Source organism: Gossypium arboreum, chromosome 11, assembly GCF_025698485.1.
Source record: "Gossypium arboreum isolate Shixiya-1 chromosome 11, ASM2569848v2, whole genome shotgun sequence".
In the NCBI taxonomy this organism is placed as follows: domain Eukaryota; kingdom Viridiplantae; phylum Streptophyta; class Magnoliopsida; order Malvales; family Malvaceae; genus Gossypium; species Gossypium arboreum.
The window spans coordinates 82544243-82564286 of record NC_069080.1 but is presented as its reverse complement, the minus strand read 5'-3'; the positions used below and the strand labels follow the sequence as shown (position 1 = coordinate 82564286).

The 20044-nt window shown below is 38.7% G+C and overlaps 1 non-coding gene across 1 annotated transcript; it reads left to right on the top strand.

Annotated features, from left to right (window-relative positions):
* The first annotated feature begins 18017 nt into the window (after nt 1–18017).
* On the top strand, nt 18018–18124 carry LOC128285023 (small nucleolar RNA R71). Its single transcript, XR_008275439.1, has one exon. It is a non-coding gene; the product is annotated as a small nucleolar RNA R71 (small nucleolar RNA).
* The last annotated feature ends 1920 nt before the right edge of the window (nt 18125–20044 follow it).

The window sequence follows — 20044 nt, the reverse complement described above, 5'->3', positions numbered from 1 at the left end:
AAGTCCATTGTTTTGCATGCATGCTTTAATTAGTCATCACACATTTCCTATCGTACTTTCAAAGTTCACTACTAAGTCCTTTCTAGTGAAATTCACCTTTATAACACTAAATCAATCATCAAAAAATGTCATACATGAGCATACACATATTATAGGCATCAAAATAAATTTCAAATTATTTTTATGCCTCGGTTTTGTGGTCCCGAAACCACATTCCGACTAGGGTCAAATTTTGGGCTGTCACAACTCTCCCCCACTTAAGAAATTTTCGTCCCCGAAAATCTTACCGGTAAATAGGGTTGGGTATCGCTCTTTCATAGAGTTCTCGGTTTCCCAAGTAGCTTCTTCTATCCCGTGCTTGAGCCATAACACCTTCACTAGCGGAACCCGCTTGTTTCATAACTCTTTCACTTCCCGTGATAGGATACGAATCGGTTCTTCCTCATAACTCATATTGGCTTGAATTTCAACTTCGATGGACTAATCACGTGCGATGGATCGGATCTATAGCGTCAAGCATCGAAACATGAAAGACATCGTAAACCTTTTCGAGTTCGAGGGGCAAAATCAAACGATATGCCACTGGACCGACTCGCTTCGGATATCTCATATGGCCCAATGAACCTCGGGCTTAACTTGCCCTTACGGCCAAATCTGAGTATCTTTTTCCAAGGCGATACCTTGAGAAACACTTTATCACCCACCTGATACTCGATATCCTTACGCTTCAGATCCGCGTACGACTTCTGACGATCGGAGGCTATCTTCAGACTTTCACGGATTACTTTCACTTTCTATTCAGCATCTCTAATCAAATCCACCCCGAAAATCTTGCTTTCACCGAGCTCAGTCCAAAACAATGGTGTACGGCATTTACGACCGTACAAAGCCTCGTAGGGTGCCATCTTAATACTTGATTGAAAGCTGTTGTTGTAAGCGAATTCAATCAACGGCAAATACCGTTCCCATGAACCACTAAACTCGAGGACGCAACATCTCAACATATCCTCAAGTATCTGAATTATTCGCCGGATTGACCATCGGTTTGGGGGTGAAAAGCGGTCTGAAATGCAACTTGGTACCCAAAGCTTCTTGCAACTTTTTCCGAATCGCGAGGTAAATCTCGAATCTCTATCCGACCACGATAGAAATAGGCACCCGTGTAATCTCACAATCGAGAAGCGTACAATTCGGCTAATTTGTCCATTGAAAATCCGACGCGTCGGGGACAAAGTGAGCCGACTTAGTCAATCTATCTACCACGACCCAAACCGCATCCTTCTTACTCACGACAATGGCGGTCCGGATACAAAGTCCATTGTGACTCAATCCCATTTCCACTCGGGTATCGTGATTGGTGAAGTAATCTGAAGGCACTTGATGTTCCGCTTTCACTTGTTGACATATTAAACATCTCGAAACAAAGTCGGAGATGTCTCGTTTCATACCATGCCACCAAAACCGACGTTTCAAATCGTTGTACATTTTCGTACTCCCCGGGTGGATTGCCATCTTCATTCAGAATTATCGAAATGAGTTCCGAATTCTTTGGAACACACAGACGACTTTTGAACCTCAAACAATCGTCATCATCGATTTGAAACTCCGAGTCCTTGTTCGGAACACACTCAGCCCGTTTTGCAGCCAACTCGTCGTCGACTTTCTGAGCTTCTCGAATTTGATTTGTCAATAATGGTTTGGCTTTCAATTCAGCCACTAACACACTGTCGGATCGAACAGACAAGTGCACATTCATCGCTCGTAGAGTGAATAACGATTTACGACTCAAGGCATCCGCAACCACATTCGCCTTTCCGGGGTGATAGTCAATGACCAGCTCATAATCCTTTAACAGTTCGAGCCAACGTCTTTGTCACAGATTTAAGTCTCTTTGTGTCATCAAATATTTGAGACTTTTGTGATCCGAGTACACATGGCACTTCTCACCAAATAAGTAATGTCGCCAAATCTTTAAGGCGAATACGATGGCAGCTAATTCGAGATCATGGGTCGGATAACTTTTCTCGTGTGGCTTTAATTGCCTCGACGCATAGGCCACAACTCGACCTTCTTGCATCAATACACAACCTAACCCAAGTAGGAGGCGTCACTATAGATGACAAACTCTTTGCCGGATTCGGGTTGCACTAGAATTGGGGCTTCATCAAATAAGTTTTAGTTGATCGAAAATTTTCGACATTTCTCCGTCCATTCGAACTTAACATCCTTTTGGAGTAGCCTCGTCATCGGCGTGGCTATCGTTGAAAACCTTTACAAATCGTCGTTAATAACAAGCAAGCCCCAAAAGCTCGAACCTCGGTAATATTTCTCGAAGGCTTCCAATTAAGTATGGCTGAAATTTTATTGAATTCGACTCGAATACCCGATCTGAGATACCACATGACCCAAGAAGCTAACCTCTCTTAACCGAACTCACACTTGCTGAACTTAGCATATAATTGCTTATCCCGTAAAATTTGCAGCACTAACCTCGGTGTTCAAACATGTTCGGTCTCATTTCTTGAATAGACCAAGATGTCATCAATGAACACGACTACGAATTGATCCAAATATGGTCTCAAGATCCGATTCATTAAATCCATAAATACCGAGGACATTAGTAAGCCCAAACGGCATCACTAGGAACTCATAGTGACCATATCTCGCTCAAGGCGGTCTTGGGCACGTCCGAATCTCGGATTCGCAATTGATAATAGCCCGATCTCAAATCTATTTTCGAGAACACCGAGGCTCCCTTCAGTTGATCAAACAAGTCATCGATACGTGGTAACGGATATTTGTTCTTTATCGTCGCTTTATTGTCGACGATAGTCGATCACAAACCGCATGGTTCCATCCTTCTTTTCACAAACAAAGACCTTTGGCGCACCCCAAGGCGAAAAACTCGGGCGAGCAAAACCTCTATCCACCAATTCTTGCAATCGAGCTTTCAACTCCTTTAATTACATTGGCGCCATACGATACGGAGCTATCGAAATTGGAGTGGTACCAGTACCAATTTGATGCCAAATTCTATTTCCGAGCATGTGGTAAACCGGCAATTCTTGAGGAAAACATCCGGGTATTCACAAACCACGGGCACAGATTCGGGTTTCTTTTCTGATTCCTTGTCATCGAGCACATACGCAAGGTACGCTTCACACCCTTTTCTTACATATTTCTGGGCCAACATTGCTGATATTACAGCTGGCAACCCCTTTAAGTCCGTAGACTCAACCCGAATTATCTCGTTATTCGCGCACCTCAAATCGATAGTCTTGCTTTTGCAATTTACAACCGCATCGTGCATGGTCAACCAATCCAAACCAAGAATAACGTCGAATTCATCGAACGGCAAAAGCATCAAGTCCGCCGGAAAACAAGAACCTCGGAACACTAGGGGACTTTTCTTGCACACTTTGTTGACAAGCACGTAATGACCCAAGGGGTTTGACACCCGAATTACAAACTCAGTAGACTCAATAGGCAAAGTCTTACTGGATGCTAAGGTTTCACATATATAAGAATGAGTAGAACCAGGGACAATCAAAGCAATCACATTAGTATTGAAAAGAGTGAAAGTACCGGTAATGACATCTAGAGAGGCAGCATCCTCGCGTGCGCGTATGGCATAAGTCCTAGCAGAGCCCGAGCCTCGAATCGATGGTAGCATCTCTAGATCCTCTCGACCGCCACTAACATTGCCCACATTTCTAGGTGGCCTACCTCGGCGATGGTAGCACCGGGTTTCCACTTTGACTTACATTTTGTTCAAGCATCCTCGGGCAATCCTTCATAAAGTGGTCGGCCGATCCGCACTTATAGCAGGAGCGATCACGGAACCAACAGCTCCACGAATGCCATTTGCCTGTCTGAGACACTCGCCCTCTCTCGGTGATCATTTCCACCATGGCGATCGAAGTGACTCGTGTGGTCACGGGGTCGATCGCGTCCTCGTCTAGAAAAGCCCGTGGCGCCTCTAGACCGGCTCACATCATCTCGAAATCTCTTCGATGCTTGTTGAAGAGACTTTCCGAGGACCTCTTTCGAATTCTCCGGTTCCCACATCAGCTTTTTGTTTCTCCTTTCTAAGCTCTTGACTTTACAAGCTCGCTCAACAAGTACTACGAACTCTCGTATCTCGAGAATGCCAACGAACATCCTTATATCATCATTCAGCCCATCCTCGAGCGTTTACACATAATAGCTTCGGACGAAATGCATTCTCGCGTCTGGCTAAGCCTCACAAATTTTCGTTCGTAGTCAGATGGCGACATAGAACCTTGCTTAAGATCAAGAAATTCCTTCGCTTTTGGTCGATGAATCTCGATCGATATACTTTTTGAACTCGGTTTGAAAGAATTCCCAAGTCACTTGCTCTCTAGGCACCACAAGTCGAGTACTCCACCAATAGTAGGCGGACTCACGTAGCAAGGAGATGGTACACTTTAAGCACTCATCGGGTGTACAAGATAGCTCATCGAGCACCGGATAGTGTTGTCCAACCAAAATTCAGCTCGCTTCGGCATCATCATCATCCGTAGCTTTAAATTCAGTGGCCCCATGTTTTGAATCCTATCGATTGGGGCTTACTTGACCTTATTTGGTCGATTCACGGAGGTATTGTAGGTCTTGGGGTTGCATTTGTCGGGAATGGAGGTTGTGGAACAGTAGTGTTAGTTCGAATGTATTGGTTAAACCATTCATTCATCACACTATAAAAGGCTTGCTTAGCCTCATCATTCGGATTGCTGGCAATAGGTTGAGAGTCCCCGGTGCTGTCCCTTGCGGGAGCAAAGCGCCACACTCTCCACATCATCAGCTATCGCTCGGTTGGGATCGGGATCCATTACTATAAACAAACACAAAGTCAAATTGTCAGAAATCACCACACTATCGATTCATCATTTAATGGCATGTATAGCTAGACCCCAAACACATCACGGTAGTCCTAGAATCGACTAAACCGTGGCTCTGATACCAATAAAATTGTAACACCCCAAACCCGAGACCATTGCCGGTGTCGGACACGAGGGGTTAACAAGCCAAGTCCACATATTTTGCCCACCAATTTGACATTTCCAGTCAGGCTGGAAAACTGCGTCACCGTCGCCTTAAAAATCATATCTCGAGTTTCAAAACTCGGAAACTGGTTTCATAAATTTTCCCTGAATTTAGACTCATATATCCATCCATGGACTTATTTCTAGAATTTTTGGTTGGGCCAATTGGTACAGTTTATTAGTTAAAGTCACCCATGTTACAGGGATCGACTGCTCTGACCTTCGCGCATTACAACTTGAATATCTCTCTGCACAGGGCTTTAATACTGGTTTCGTTTGTTTCTAATGAAACTAGACTCAAAATGGAATCTGTAAATATAAGGCACGACTCCTAATTCTTTCTGGATAATTTATAGTAAATTTTTAAAGTTTCGACAGGGGACCCAGAAACCGTTCTGGCCCTGTCTCACAATAGCTTTAATATCTCTTAACATGTAACTCCTATGACCGTTTCGTTTCTTCCATATGAAAATAAACTCATCAAGGTTCATTTACATAGCTTATTCACTATTTAATACCATTCCTACAAATTTTGGTGATTTTTCACATTCACGTCACTGCAGCTGGCAGCATCTGTTTTTAAGGTAGGTCTTACCTAGTTTGTAGTCTCCATGAATCAACTAGTCTTGCCATACATAGGTTCACATATGATCATTTTAACCATACCAATGGCTGATCATGTGACCAACATTCCCATTTCCAATCCATAATCACATCATGACACCATATATATATATATAAAACCGCAAATAGTCTAAGTTCAGTACTTCACTTTTACGAGCCATTTTCGCATGGCCGTACATATACATCACAACATATTTAAACCAGCAAGGGTAGTCCTATACATGCCATTTCAAAGTTCAACCAAAATTTATACCAAAATGGAGGCTTTGATAGTGTGGATGACTTCGACTTTAATGATCCCGAATCCGATTGCTATCGAGCACAATCTATAAAACAGAGAGCCAAAGCAGCGGGTAAGCATTTTTATGCTTAGTAAGTCTCAAGGAATAAAATCAGCTTTAATTAAAGCAATACATTCACATGGCCAAATGCATCATTTCATTAATACACATTCACATAATCATTCTTACTTCACACTTCATCATTATATACTTTCACAAGGTATCAACCAATTCAATAGCTGAAATTCGTTAGTCGATCGAGCGAATGTTGCTCAAACATGTCGACTTTCCAATGCACATATAAACATACCTTATTCTTTGGGCTTTTCGAGCGTACCAATTGAATTCATTACAGCAACCAACACTCACCTCCAGCCCAAGCTTCTTGAATATAACCGGATATAACCACGCACGAATGCCTTGGTCTTAGCCCGGATAGAACGACTTCGCACGAATGCCCTTGGTCTTAGCCCGGATGTAGCCACTAGCACAATTGCCTTGGTCTTAACCGGATATAATTTCCAGCATAAATGTCGTCGGGACTTAGCCCGAATATCATTCAATTGCTCATGCACACATACATCAATAATCATTAGACATTCATGTTTCATTTTCGTTACTAAGGCTCAAACACAAATGTAATCACTAGCATAATCGCCTTCGGGACTTAGCCCGGGTATCATTCAAATACTCATACACACATAAATCAATAATCATTACACATCCATATTTCATTTCACATAATTCAAGTAGGGTCACTTCTTGAGGACTTACCTCGGATGTTGTCGAACGGCTTTTACGGCTATTCGATCACTTTTTCCTTCCCCTTGTCCAATTGTGGCCCTCTAAGCTCTTGAGCTAATTCAAACAAATTCAATTTATTAAAACCTCATTATGCTAGCTTATGGCCGAATATGACAAGGGGTTTAAATGGTCATATGGCCACCCTTTAGCTTGAATACACAATGGTCATGCACATTTTATACTACATCAAGCAATTCAATACAATTCATTCAAGCATCAAGGAAAAGCTAAGGCCATCAATAGGCTACCTAAGGCGAATATACTTAGTCATACTTGCACCAATTCAACAATAAATTCCAAGATTTCGACATCATATGTGTACTAGGCCGAATGTACTTGCAATTTCACAAGCATTCTTCAACATTTTCTTCTTTAAACAAACATATTCATCACTTACTTCATAACCAAAACATCATGTGCAAACATATATATACATATATGTGCATGGTCAATTTCAAGGTGTCCCTAGCCATCCAAAACACAAATTTTAACTAACATGCAAGAAGCATGAACCATGCTCATGAATGCATCATGGCGAATACATCACAATCATGCCCTTTCAACTTCAATCATGGTTAAACAAAAGAAAACTCAATGTCTTACTCAAGATGGCTACAAAGAAATTTCAAGAGTAGACAATCCATCATTGCATGCATCATCATCAAGCTTCACACTTAGCAGGCAATGGCTTTGTCACAATATCAACTTTGACCAAATACCACTTCCATGGCATAACAAGGATTTGAACCATGGCTAACATGAACATCAAGTTGGCAACTAAAACATGCATGAATCTCATGACACAACCTCATACATACCTTACTCTTGGTGCAAGTTTAGCCAAATCTCCTTCTAGATCTCTTCTAAACAAATAAAATGAAGCAAAAATCTCTTCTTCCCCCTTAGTTTTGGCTCAAAGAAAGGATGAACAAATTTTTTCTTTCTTCCTTTACAACTCACGGCAATGGGGAGATACCACACTCACACACATTTTTTTTCATTCTTTTCTTATCCATGCTTATTTGTTTATTATTTCTCCCTAATGCCCAACAAAACATGTTTCATGAAATGTTTAGCCCATATTTCTTGGTCATGGCCGGCCACCACCTATAAAAAGGGAAATTTGACATGCAAGTACATTGTTTTGCATGCATGCTTTAATTAGTCATCACACATTTCCCTATCGTACTTTCAAAGTTCACTACTAAGTCCTTTCTAGTGAAATTCACCTTTATAACACTAAATCAATCATCAAAAAATGTCATACATGAGCATACACATATTATAGGCATCAAAATAAATTTCAAATTATTTTTATGCCTCGGTTTTGTGGTCCCGAAACCACATTCCGACTAGGGTCAAATTTTGGGCTGTCACAAATAAAGTTCTGACATCCGAAAAGTCCCGTATGAACCTTAAGAATAGTTAGGATACATATGTCATGATATCGGATCTGATATGTGTTATCATTTAAGACCACATCTGAGACGGCAGCACCAACTTATGATTTACGTGTAAGACCACGTCTGGGACGTTGGCATTGTATGAGCTTTTCGAGCTATCCGCGTATTCTTATGGTTTCGAACGGTTCACCGGGCATTTTGAGAATATAGATGACTATGTGAATTTGTATCCAACTCAGGTATGTTTGAATTGTATAGCATGTTTGAAAAATGAAAGGTAAGTATATGTACCTTGGTGAATATATGATATAAGTATGAGTTGCTATGAGAATGAGTTATGTATATGTGAATCATGTTCAAATGAATTATAAGAGATATATGGCTATGTGAATGTATTTTACCTTAAATTATATGAATGAATTGATGTTATTTGTCAAGTTTATTTGTATATGGCTTACTAAGCTTTTGAAAGCTTATTTTTGTGTATGTTTGCATTGTTTTATAGATGTCATAGCTATATAGAGCTAGGGGATCGTCGAGGATCATCATCATACTATCAAACTCTATTTTGGTACATTTAGAAAGTGTAAATATTGGAGTATGGCATGTATAGGCTAGAAGTACTTTGATTATGTTTTGTGATGCATATATCTAGCCACGTGATTTAGCTTGATTATGGTTGTGTATATGAATGACTTCTTGGTATGAAATATGTGATGCAATATGAACAATATGATGTGTTTTGAATGGCTATAGAAATTGGTCATTTTGGTATAAATTTGTATATGTTTATTTGAGAAAGTGATAAGTTTTGGTCATGAAATTGAATCATGAAATTGAATGATGTAAATTTAAATATTGAAAATTATGCTTTGGTATGATTTTGGTTTAGACTTAGTATGATTTGGCTGGTGAATTGAGAATGGAACTTGTTGATAATGTAATGGCATGAATGGTGTATGATTTGGTTGTGAAATGGTTGAGAATTTGGTATAAAATGTTGTGATTTTGATGCTTGTAGGGAGGACTTTTCCACACGAGCATAGACACGAGCGTATGTCTTTGCCGTGTTGCTCTAGGGCATTTTAAAATGAGCCTGGGCAGACGACACGGTCGCACACACAGGTGTGTGCTAGGCCATGTGGCCAAGTCAGTTTTGACTATGAGCTAGACACACGAGTGTGTCAAAACCGCGTGAGGCACATAGCCTGTTCACACGGGCGTGTGACTTGTACAACTTTGAAAAATGTTTAAGTTTTGAAAAAATTTTGTATGAGCTCGGTTTAGTCCCTACCCCTTTCTAATGCACGCTTTAGGTCTCGACGACCTATATAAGGGACTCTATGGTAATGTTTGTTTATGACTGTGGATAATGTTTATGAAATGTAAGTAAAATGTTCTGATTTGTTTAGTAACACCTTTAACCTCAGTTCGACAATGAATACGGTTCCTCCTTACTTATCGGTTAAATTGTTCCCATTTAGTTATCCTTAGCATATATTTTAGCATTTTAAGTTTAGTAAATTGCATTTTATAGATCAGTGAATCCTAGCCTATTTTATCATTAATTTTTCTACCTTTTTGCATTAATGTCGCTGCATGAGTTAATTCCAGATTGCATCCAGAATTGTCACGTAGTTGATAGCTGTCCAGATAAGAACTAAAATTACGTGAGCTGTCTAGTTCGGTATAACCGACCTATACATACAAGGATAGAATAATTCTGAGGAAAGGACACCTGTACTGTTGGAGGAGGAAATAAAAAGTTGACGTGAGAAGAAAAGTGATAGCGAGGTTTCGTGATAGGTTTGAAAAATTTATAATTAATCATTCTTGAAACTAACTATTATCACGATTTAGGCAAGTGTAACTATCGAGCAGTAGTATAGCTTTAGCAAGACCGGATTGTTGAACCTAAAGGAACTAAAAGTATTAGTAATGACTTTCTTTTTATTATCTAGCCTAAGATTAATGGGGTTTTGTTTTAATTAACTAATTATCTAAACTAAGAATGCACAAAGGAAAGAATTCGGGAATTGCTTTTAAGAAAAATTGATTGACTTAAGACAATACCTAAGGAAAAATCCACCTAGACTTTACTTGTTATTCTAGCTTCGAATCGGACGATTTATTCATTCAACTTGTTCTGTAAAGATCCCTAAGTTATGTTATTATCCCTATTCAAGACTAATAACGTCTAATCCCTAGATTGAATAACTGAGACTTTTCTCTAATTAACACTCTAGGGTTACATTAACTCGATCTCTAGATCCACTTATTAGGTTTCACCCTAATTCGGCAAAATCTTGTCACCCTATTTCTAGGCGCGTAATCAACTCTGCTTAATTATGACAAAAGTACTCTTAGACAGGGTCTATTCCTCCTCTGAATAAGAGCATGTCTTGAATCATTATCCTGGGATATCAAAACAAGAATTAAGAACACATAATTAAGAACAAGTTAAATATTTATCATACAATTCAGAAAATAATAATAAGACTCGTCTTAGGTTTCATTCCCCTTAGGTATTTAGGGGTTTTAGTTCATAACTAAATAAGAAAACATCTCAGAAGAATAACGAATACGAAACATTAAGAAAATCCAAAACTCCTGAAGGGAAATTAAGAAGAGATCTTCAGCCTTGATGATGAATCTGGCTTCTGAGATGGATCAATCGGCTTCCTTGGAGTAGTTCCTTACCCCCTATTCTTTGTCTCATTTTCTTCCTCCTCTAGGGTGTATTTATAGGCTTTGGAGTGCCTAGAAGCCCTCAAAAGTGGCCTTTTCTGAATTGGACTTAATTTGGGCTCGGCAAGGACACGCCCGTGTGACACGCCCATGTGCGATTACTTTAGGCCGTGTTCGAGCCTGTTAGAATGAAATGGGCATGTACTATACCCGTGTGAATCGTGGTTTAATTCTACCAGATTGACACAGCTGTGTGGTCTGTCCGTGTGAGGAGGTCCAGGCCGTGTTGATTTTGTACTTTGGCCCATTTTCTCTGTTTTTGGCCCATTTCTCGTTCCTTTCGCTCTCCTATGCTATCCTAAGTATAAAACATGAAATTAAAGCATTAGGAGCATTGAATTCACCAATTCTAATGAGAAATCATCCATAAAATGCATTAAACATGGGGTAAAAATATGTATAATTTACGGTTTATCAAATACCCCCACACTTAAGCATTTGCTTGTCCTCAAGCAAAATTCTCAACTCATAATCAAAATAAATTCTTCTCAACTTACAATTCCTATCGATAATATCTCAGAATAATCCATACGTAATCATACATTGAGAATTCAACTAAGAAGAACATAAAAGTTTCAAACATTCCAAGTTAGTATTTAATCATGCAAACATAAGTGTTTCTCCGCATCTAAGTAATTACCTTTGATTCAGAATATCACAGAGTTTCACATCCTCACTAAAGATTCACTCAAATCACTCAAGGTGTTTAAGGACAATAAATGAAGCACTCAATAGTCAATAATAAAAAGTCATTACCATAGGCTTGCATGAAAATAAAATCTCCACCACTATAATTTAAGATGATATATCAATCAAAAGATCTTTAAAGGGTTGTAACGAGGCTTGGTTAGGGGGTGTGGTCACAAGCTGAAAGAAATGGTTAGAATCGAGATTTAATTGAAAAATTACCTAACTAGAAAAAGAGTTAATCTTTACTTGCATACAACAGTGCTTCTTCTCAGAATATGAAATTACAGGTATGTATACATAGTTTTGTTTTTTTTTCTTTTTTTTTTAAGAACAAGTTAAAATAATATAGACTAACTATCAATAACAAAACATAGCTAGGCAATCCATTCAACTCAAATCTCAACAAAAAAATAGGGATTAATTTAAGAGATTTCAACAATAATGGGTCAAAGGTTAATATTAAGGGTAATACAAGAAATGGCTTGTTAGGCTCAAGGGGGTTTACTAGGGTTAATCGTGGAGGTAGGCTTTTCATGGCATGAGTGGGTTCATCCTAAGTTCCTTAATCATTTTGACATATCAAATCAAATGGTGTGGTCTCGACATGCATAATCAAGCAAGTTCTAGAATAACAGTTCAATACTGACGCACTCAAAGCAATAATAAAAGTGAGCATGAAAGAATTAGTAGATGCTCAAAATGCTCAAAAATATCACAAAAATTATGCCTTTTTGATGTTTAGACTCATGAATTCCAATTCAAAGTAATACCTAGACTTGGGGAAACAACCTATAATTTTAAATTCTTAAAAATCAACTTATCATGCTTGATTTTTTAATGTCTTAAAGTTTAAACAATCAATGCATAAATGCCTATGTTTTAATTCAAGATATATCAATCAAAATCATAAATCAATTAAAATTTATCCTAAATATGATATGAGAGTTTTTCAAGAGAATAAGATGATTATTCAGGGATTTTTCTAATAATGAATGAATGCCCCCCCACACTTAAGATGTACATTGCCCTCAATATACAATGATAGATATTAGAATATAAAAATAAGATAGGGAGAGAAGTGAAACTTCTTGTATAATGAATGGATGATATTCTTGGATTGGCGAGACTGAGTATTGGGAATTAATCTGGATGTCAAGCATGATTCTGAATGATAAAAAGAGAGTGAGGGGAATAATCTTGGTAGTAGTCACAAAGATAAGCCGTGTTTAAAAGGAAAACAAATGAATCTTAAATAACTTAATGAAAGAAAACTGAAATAAAAGAATTATTCTAATTTCTCAAATGGCACGGCCGGTGCACACCCTTGTGTGGGTCGTGGCTCAACCGTGTTCGTCGCAAATTAAGGGGTCATCACATGGCCTTCTAGCACGCCCATGTGTATAGGCCATGTGGTTATATGATCATGTTACACGACCGTGTGTGATGTGATTCGCTTCTCCCACGGTCGTGTAGCTCTATACATGCCCGACTTATTTTGATAGTGTTGTCCACGGGTGCTAGACACGGGCGTGTCGCACACCTGTGTTTATTTGGAAGAGTCGACCACGGCCATGTCGTACGGCCATGGCGTTTTATCGCAGCTTGTGTTTGGGGAAATCTTCTACCCTGTTTCTACACAGCCATATCGCACGACTGTGTTTCCATCCGTGTTGGTCACACGGCCTTAAGCACGCCGTGTTCCAGGCTGTGTGGAGTTGGGAACCTGTGCTTTAAGTACTCTGTTAGTGACCTAAATGTTTAAAACTTGAAATGTAAATAATTTAAAATCGTTAGTATTTGGGTTGCCTCCCAAGAAGCGCTTGTTTATAGTCTAAGCTCGACTGTTACCTTGTTGGTTTATTCAGGGCAGTTTGTGGAGTCGTAGCTCCTCTCCATTGACTTTAAAATTCTCACCATTATAAAGTTTGAGACGGTGTCATTTACTTTGAAAGTACCGTATGATGGGTGACTTACCTCTATTGTGCCATATGGAAGAACAAATTGAATTACAAAGGGTCCTGACCATCGTGATTTTAGTTTTCCAGGAAACAATTTGAGTCTTACGTTGTATAGTTAGACGAGATCTCCAATTTCAAATTACTTTTGTTGCTTTAAACGAACGTCATGGCGCCACTTTGTTGCTTCCTTGTATAGGCGTGAATTTTCGTATGCATTGGCTCGCTATTCATTGCATCAGCCTATTTTTCCCTGCAAGTTTGGGATCAAGGTTTAGAAATTTAATAGCCCAAAAAGCTTTATACTCTAGTTCGAATGGTAGATGACAACTTTTTCCATAAACAAGTCTGTAAGGTGATGTCCCTATGGGAGTCCTAAAAGTAGTTCTATAAGCCCATAAGGCATTGTCTACTTTCATTGACCAGTCTTTTCTGTTTGATTCTACTGTTTTTTCAAGGATCCATTTGAGTTCTCAGTTTGCTACTTCAACTTGTCCATTAGTTTGAGGATGGTATGGGGTGGTTGTTCTATGATGAACTTCGTATTTATTAAGGGTTTTTTCAAATTGGGAATTACAAAAATGAGCGCCCCTATCACTAATAATTTCTCTAGGTGTTCCAAATCTCGAGAAGAGTTTTTTAAGGAAATGTACTACCACTCTAGCATCATTAGTAGGTAGAGCATGGGCTTCTACCCATTTGGACACGTAGTCAACTGCTACTAAGATGTATTTATTCCCCAATGAATTGGGGAATGGGCCCATGAAATCGATACCCCAAACGTCAAATATTTCACATGAAAGCACATAGTTTTGAGGCATTTCATCACATTTAGATACGTTACCTGTCCATTGGCATTTTTCACATGAAGTAACATACCTGATAGCGTCTTTGAATAACGAAGGCCAATAAAAACCTGATTCAAGTATTTTATGTGCTGTCTTAGTTCCACTATAGTGTCCTTTGGATGGCCCTGAGTGGCAATGTTCCAATAATTTTTATGTTTCTGATCCTGTAACACATCTTCTGATGACTTGATCTGCACATCTGCGAAACATAAATGGGTTGTCCCAAAAGTAGTTTTTCACATCATTAAAGAATCGCTTCTTTTTCTGGTGTGTTAACCCTTTTGGGATAATGTTAGTTGCTTAAAAATTCGCGATGTCTGCAAACCAAGGTACCTCGAAGTTAGATATAGCGAAAATTTGTTCTTCAGGGAACAAATCATTTATTTCAATGTCATCTAGTTCTCTAGTATTGGATTTCTCGAGCTTGGACAGATGATCAGCTGCGAGATTTTCAGCTCCTTTCTTATCCTGAATCTCCAAGTCGAATTCCTGCAATAGGAGAATTCATCGAATGAGTCGAGGTTTTGCATCGGTTTTAGTTAAAAGGTAGCGAAGGGCAGAATGGTCAGTGTAAACAATAACTTTAGACAATATGAGATATGATCGAAATTTATCAAATGCAAAAACCACAGCTAGAAACTCTTTTTCCGTAGTAGTATAGTTTTCTTGTGCAACCGTTAAGGTTTTGCTGGCGAAATAGATAGGTTGAAAATGCTTGTCTCTTTGCTGTGCCAATACTGCACCTATTGCAAAGTCACTCGCATCACACATTAGTTCAAATGGCAAGTTCCAATCAGGTGTAATTATGATTGGAGAATTAATTAATTTATCCTTTAAAGTATTAAATGCTTCTAAACATTCCTAATCGAAGTTAAAAGGTATATCTTTTTCTAGCAATTTAGTCAAAGGCTTAGCTATTTTAGAAAAATCCTTAATAAATCTTCTCTAAAAACAAGCATGTCCTAAAAAGCTTCTAATAGTCTTAACAGAACTAGGGGGTGGTAATTTTTCGATTGTTTATATTTTAGATTTATCCACCTCAATCCCTTTACTAGAAATTTTATGCCCTAATACAATACCTTCTTGAACCATGAAGTGACATTTCTCCTAGCTAAGCACAAGGTTTGTTTCGTCACATCTTATTAAAACTCGTTTTAAAATTTTAAGGCAGAGATGGAAAGAGTTACTGAATACCAAAAAATCATCCATGAATAAGTCCATGATATCTTCCACGAGTTTGTCGAACATGGCCGTCATACAGCGCTAAAAAGTGGCAGGAGCATTACATAATCCAAAAGGCATTTTACGATAAGCAGAGAGTCCGTCTAGAAAGTAGTAATACATGTGTCCGGATAATCTTTCCAACATTTGGTCAATGAATAGCAAAGGGAAGTGATCTTTTCTTGTGGCATCATTCAGTTTCCGGTAGTCTATGCAAACTCTCCACCCTGTGACTATTCTTGTTGGGATTAATTCATTCTTCTCGTTGGTCACAACCATCATGCCTCCTTTCTTGGGGACAACCTGCACTGGACTTACCCAAGAACTGTCAGAAATAGGATAAATAATTCCAGCATCTAGAAGTTTAATTACCTCGGCTTTTACAACTTCCTTCATGTTGGGGTTCAGACATCTTTGAGCTTGCACACACGGTTTATATTCATCTTCCATCAAAATTTTGTAGGTGCAAAAAGATGGGCTGATTCCTTTAATGTCAGAATTTTTCCAAGCTATGGCCTTTTTATGTTCTTTTAATACTTGGATTAATTCCTCTTTCTCCTTAGGTTTCAAATTAGAAGCAATAATAACTGGTAATGTAGAATTATTTCCAAGGAGTACGTATTCTAAGTGGTTTGGTAATTGTTTAAGTTCCAGTTTGGGAGGCCCCTCAATAGAGGGTTTTTGCTTAAGTTCATCATTTATCTTAATGTCCTCATATTCTACTTGTCTTGATGAATGGTCATTACGTTCTGCACTTGTCTCCTTTCCTTGAGCTGGATATGGTTCCGTCGTTTCCTCTTGTACAATTTCCTGAAAAGAGTCTTGAGTAATATGATCAATAGAGTCAATGAAATAACAAGAATCATCCTATTCCCTAGAGAAACTCATGGCATTGTAAATTTTAAAGATAATCTCCTCGTCACCTACTTTAAGTACTAGTTTACCGTCTCCCACGTCGATTATAGCTCTAGCAGTGGCTATGAATGGACGCCCTAAAATTAAGGGTACTTCCACATCTTCATCATGTTAAGCACAACAAAATCAATAGGGAATATAAATTTATCTACTTTTAAGAGTACGTCTTCTATAATACCCCTAGGATATTTAACAGATCTATCGGCTAAATGAATACTCATCCTAGTAGGTTTAGGCTCCCCAAGACCAAGTTATTTGAACATTTTATATGGTATCAAATTAATGCTAGCGCCTAAATCAGCAAGTGCTTTTTCAACATTCAGACTACCAATTAACCAAGGGATAGTAAAACTTCCTGGATCTTTCAATTTGGTTGGCAGCTTGTTTTGGAGTATGGCTGAGCACTCCTCGTTGAGTTCTACAGTAGATAGGTCCTCGAACTTCCTTTTATTTATTAGAAACTCCTTCAAAAATTTTGCGTAGGTAGGCATCTGCAAGATGGCTTCAACAAAAGGTAAGTTGATATGTAATTGCTTAAAAAGTTTAAGAAACTTACCGAATTGTGCATCAATGTGATCCTTTTTAATTTTGCTGGATATGGAACTGGTAATTTATATTCCTCCAGCACTGGTTTGTCACTATTTTCGGGTTTTTCTTCCCTTCTTTCGCTTTCCATGGCTTCTTTTGCTAACTTCTTTTCAGATTCCGCTAACACTTTCCCACTCCTTAGTGTAACTACTTTAACATGCTCTCCTGATTTGGTGTTACTAAGTAAATTTCCTAGTGGTCTTTCGAAGATCAGTTTGGATAGCTGGCTTATCTGAGTTTTGAGCCCTTGGATCAATGCTTGTTGATTCTTAAGTGCAGTCTCGATATTTTGGAAACGGGTTTCTGACACTGAGATGAACTTAGAGAGCATCTCCTCAAGGTCCAGTTTCTTCTCTTGTTGATAAGATGGCTGTTGAAAACCCTGAGGATTTTGTAGCTTTTGATTCCCTTGGCCACCCAGGAGAAATTTGGGTGGTTCCTCTAACCTACATTATAAGTATTACTGTATGGGTTATTTTGAGATCTAAACTTATTGTTACCCATATAGTTGACTTGTTCCTCTTCGGTTGTAGGATTAAAGGATTGATATTCTATATGGACACCTCCTCCACTTGAGTCACTCCTCATTACTGGATGTACCTGTATAGAACCAAGTAAACCATCAATCTTTTTATTGAGAAGTTCTACCTGATTTGTCAACATAGTAACTGAGTCGATGTTATAAACGCCTACTGTTTTTGTTGTCTTAGTCCTCATGACTTGCCACTGATAGTTATTCAGTGACATTTCTTCAATGAATTCATAAGCCTCTTCAGGTGTTTTGTTGTTGATGGTTCCTCTAGTAGCTGCGTCAATCATCTGTCTTGTCGAGGGATTCACACCATTGTAGAACGTTTGAACTTGCAGCCATAGTGGTAACCCATGGTGAGGGCACCTTCGCAATAGATCCTTGTATCTCTCCCATGCATCGTAAAATGTTTCTAAGTCCATCTGCACAAAAGAAGAGATATCATTACGTAACTTAGCTGTTTTAGCCGGCGGAAAATATTTTAGAAAAAATTTTTCGGTCATTTGTTCCCAAGTAGTGATAGACCCTCGTGGTAATAAGTTCAACCATTGTTTAGCTTTGTTTCTCAGTGAAAAAGGGAATAATCGAAGGCGAATGGCATCATCAGAAATGCCATTAATTTTGAAAGTGTCGCAAAACTCCAGAAAATTCGCCAAGTGAGTGTTGGGATCCTCATCCTGCAAACCATCAAACTAAACAAACTGCTGTATCATCTGAATTGTGTTAGGTTTCAGTTCAAAATTATTCGCAACAATAGCAAGTCTAACTATACTTGACTTAGTTCCTGTTAAAGAAGGTTTAGCATAGTCATACATTGTAACACCCCAAACCCGGCCCAGACGTTATGGCCAAATCTGATGTGCCATATTGGAGTTAAAAATCCGTGTTTCGTTTTAGTGTTTTAAAAGCCATATATTTTGCTGAGTTAACAAAGTGTATGGAAGCTAGGCACCAGGTAGGTATCCGAGGCAGAGGAGGTGAGCCATGAAGGCTGCTTAAGTACCAAGCTCTTTGATTTGATCCAATCCTAGACATGCCCACAACCATAGCCACACTTTGTTATACTGAGTTTAAATTTGTTTAAGTGGACGTCTTTGATAAATCAATTAATCGTGGCGTTGAGATATTTTAAAAACAATTATCGTTTTGAAAATACGTCCTAAGTCTAGCCCATTTGAATAATTATCAACCAATTTTAAAGTTATTAAAATTAAAATAATCTCGAAAAGAAATAAAAGGAAAGTTAGAATGGCCTTATTACAACCCAAAAATAAATAATTTTAAAGGAAATTTAAAAAAAACCAACGCTTATTTAAAAGTCCAAAGACAATCATCGTGGCCACTCTGAATCCCCTCCGCCCAAGTCCCACATCAAGGCTCACGCAAGGTTAGGGAAAGGGGTGAGTTTGGAAACTCATGTGCAACAAGCCCCTTCGAGCCCAAAACAATAATGACTGTTGGGCCTAAGCCCACATCCAATCTCAACATGTCTTGGGCCATAGCCCTTTTCATATTTCATATTTCATAACTTTGGGCAAGCTTTTCCATATTTCATATTCTTGGGCGAAGCCTTTTATCAGAAGCGTTGTGGCCCAAAGGCCCATTTTATAACACATGTAATGTCAATGAAAGAATGCAACCCATTTGGGAGACTACTCAACCCACCTTAGTTACTCTCCACCCATACCAACCAGACACCATGTGGGATTAACTCGACCCACCCCGCCATAACTCTCCTTTGGCGGCATAGTTGCTTTATCATATATCTAGAGGCCTAGCCTCTTTTAATAAGCAGGGCAAAAGCCCTTTTAATAAGCGGGGCATAAGCCCTTTAATAATCAGGGCATAAGCCCTTTTGATAAGCAGGGCATAAGCCCTTTTGATAATCAGGGCATAAGCCCTTTAATAAGCGGGGCATAAGCCCTTTTTCACTTCCTCCATTCATATAAAACCCAACCCAATGCATTTATGATTACATCATGTGCATATCATACATATCATGTGCATATCATACATGTCATGTGTATATCATACATACCATGTTTATCAAAATCCCATGTATTAAAATCATACATAAACCCTAGGGGTATAATGGTCATTTTTACCTAGGGGCAAAACGGTCATTTTCATATTATAAGGGTAATCTTTTAATTTTACCAAAAATTAGGGTTTCCATGTTCATTAACGGTTACAAACAATCCATGGGTGCAAACAGTGATTCTGGCCCATTTTTAGCGAAAACGAGTTATTGGGCCAAAAACTCCTAATGGGCCCTACTTAGCCGATTCTGTCATCTAGGCCCATTTAGCCTATATCTATAACAAGATAATGAGTTTAACATGCAATTTAACGATTTCCATTTCCTACCAAATTTA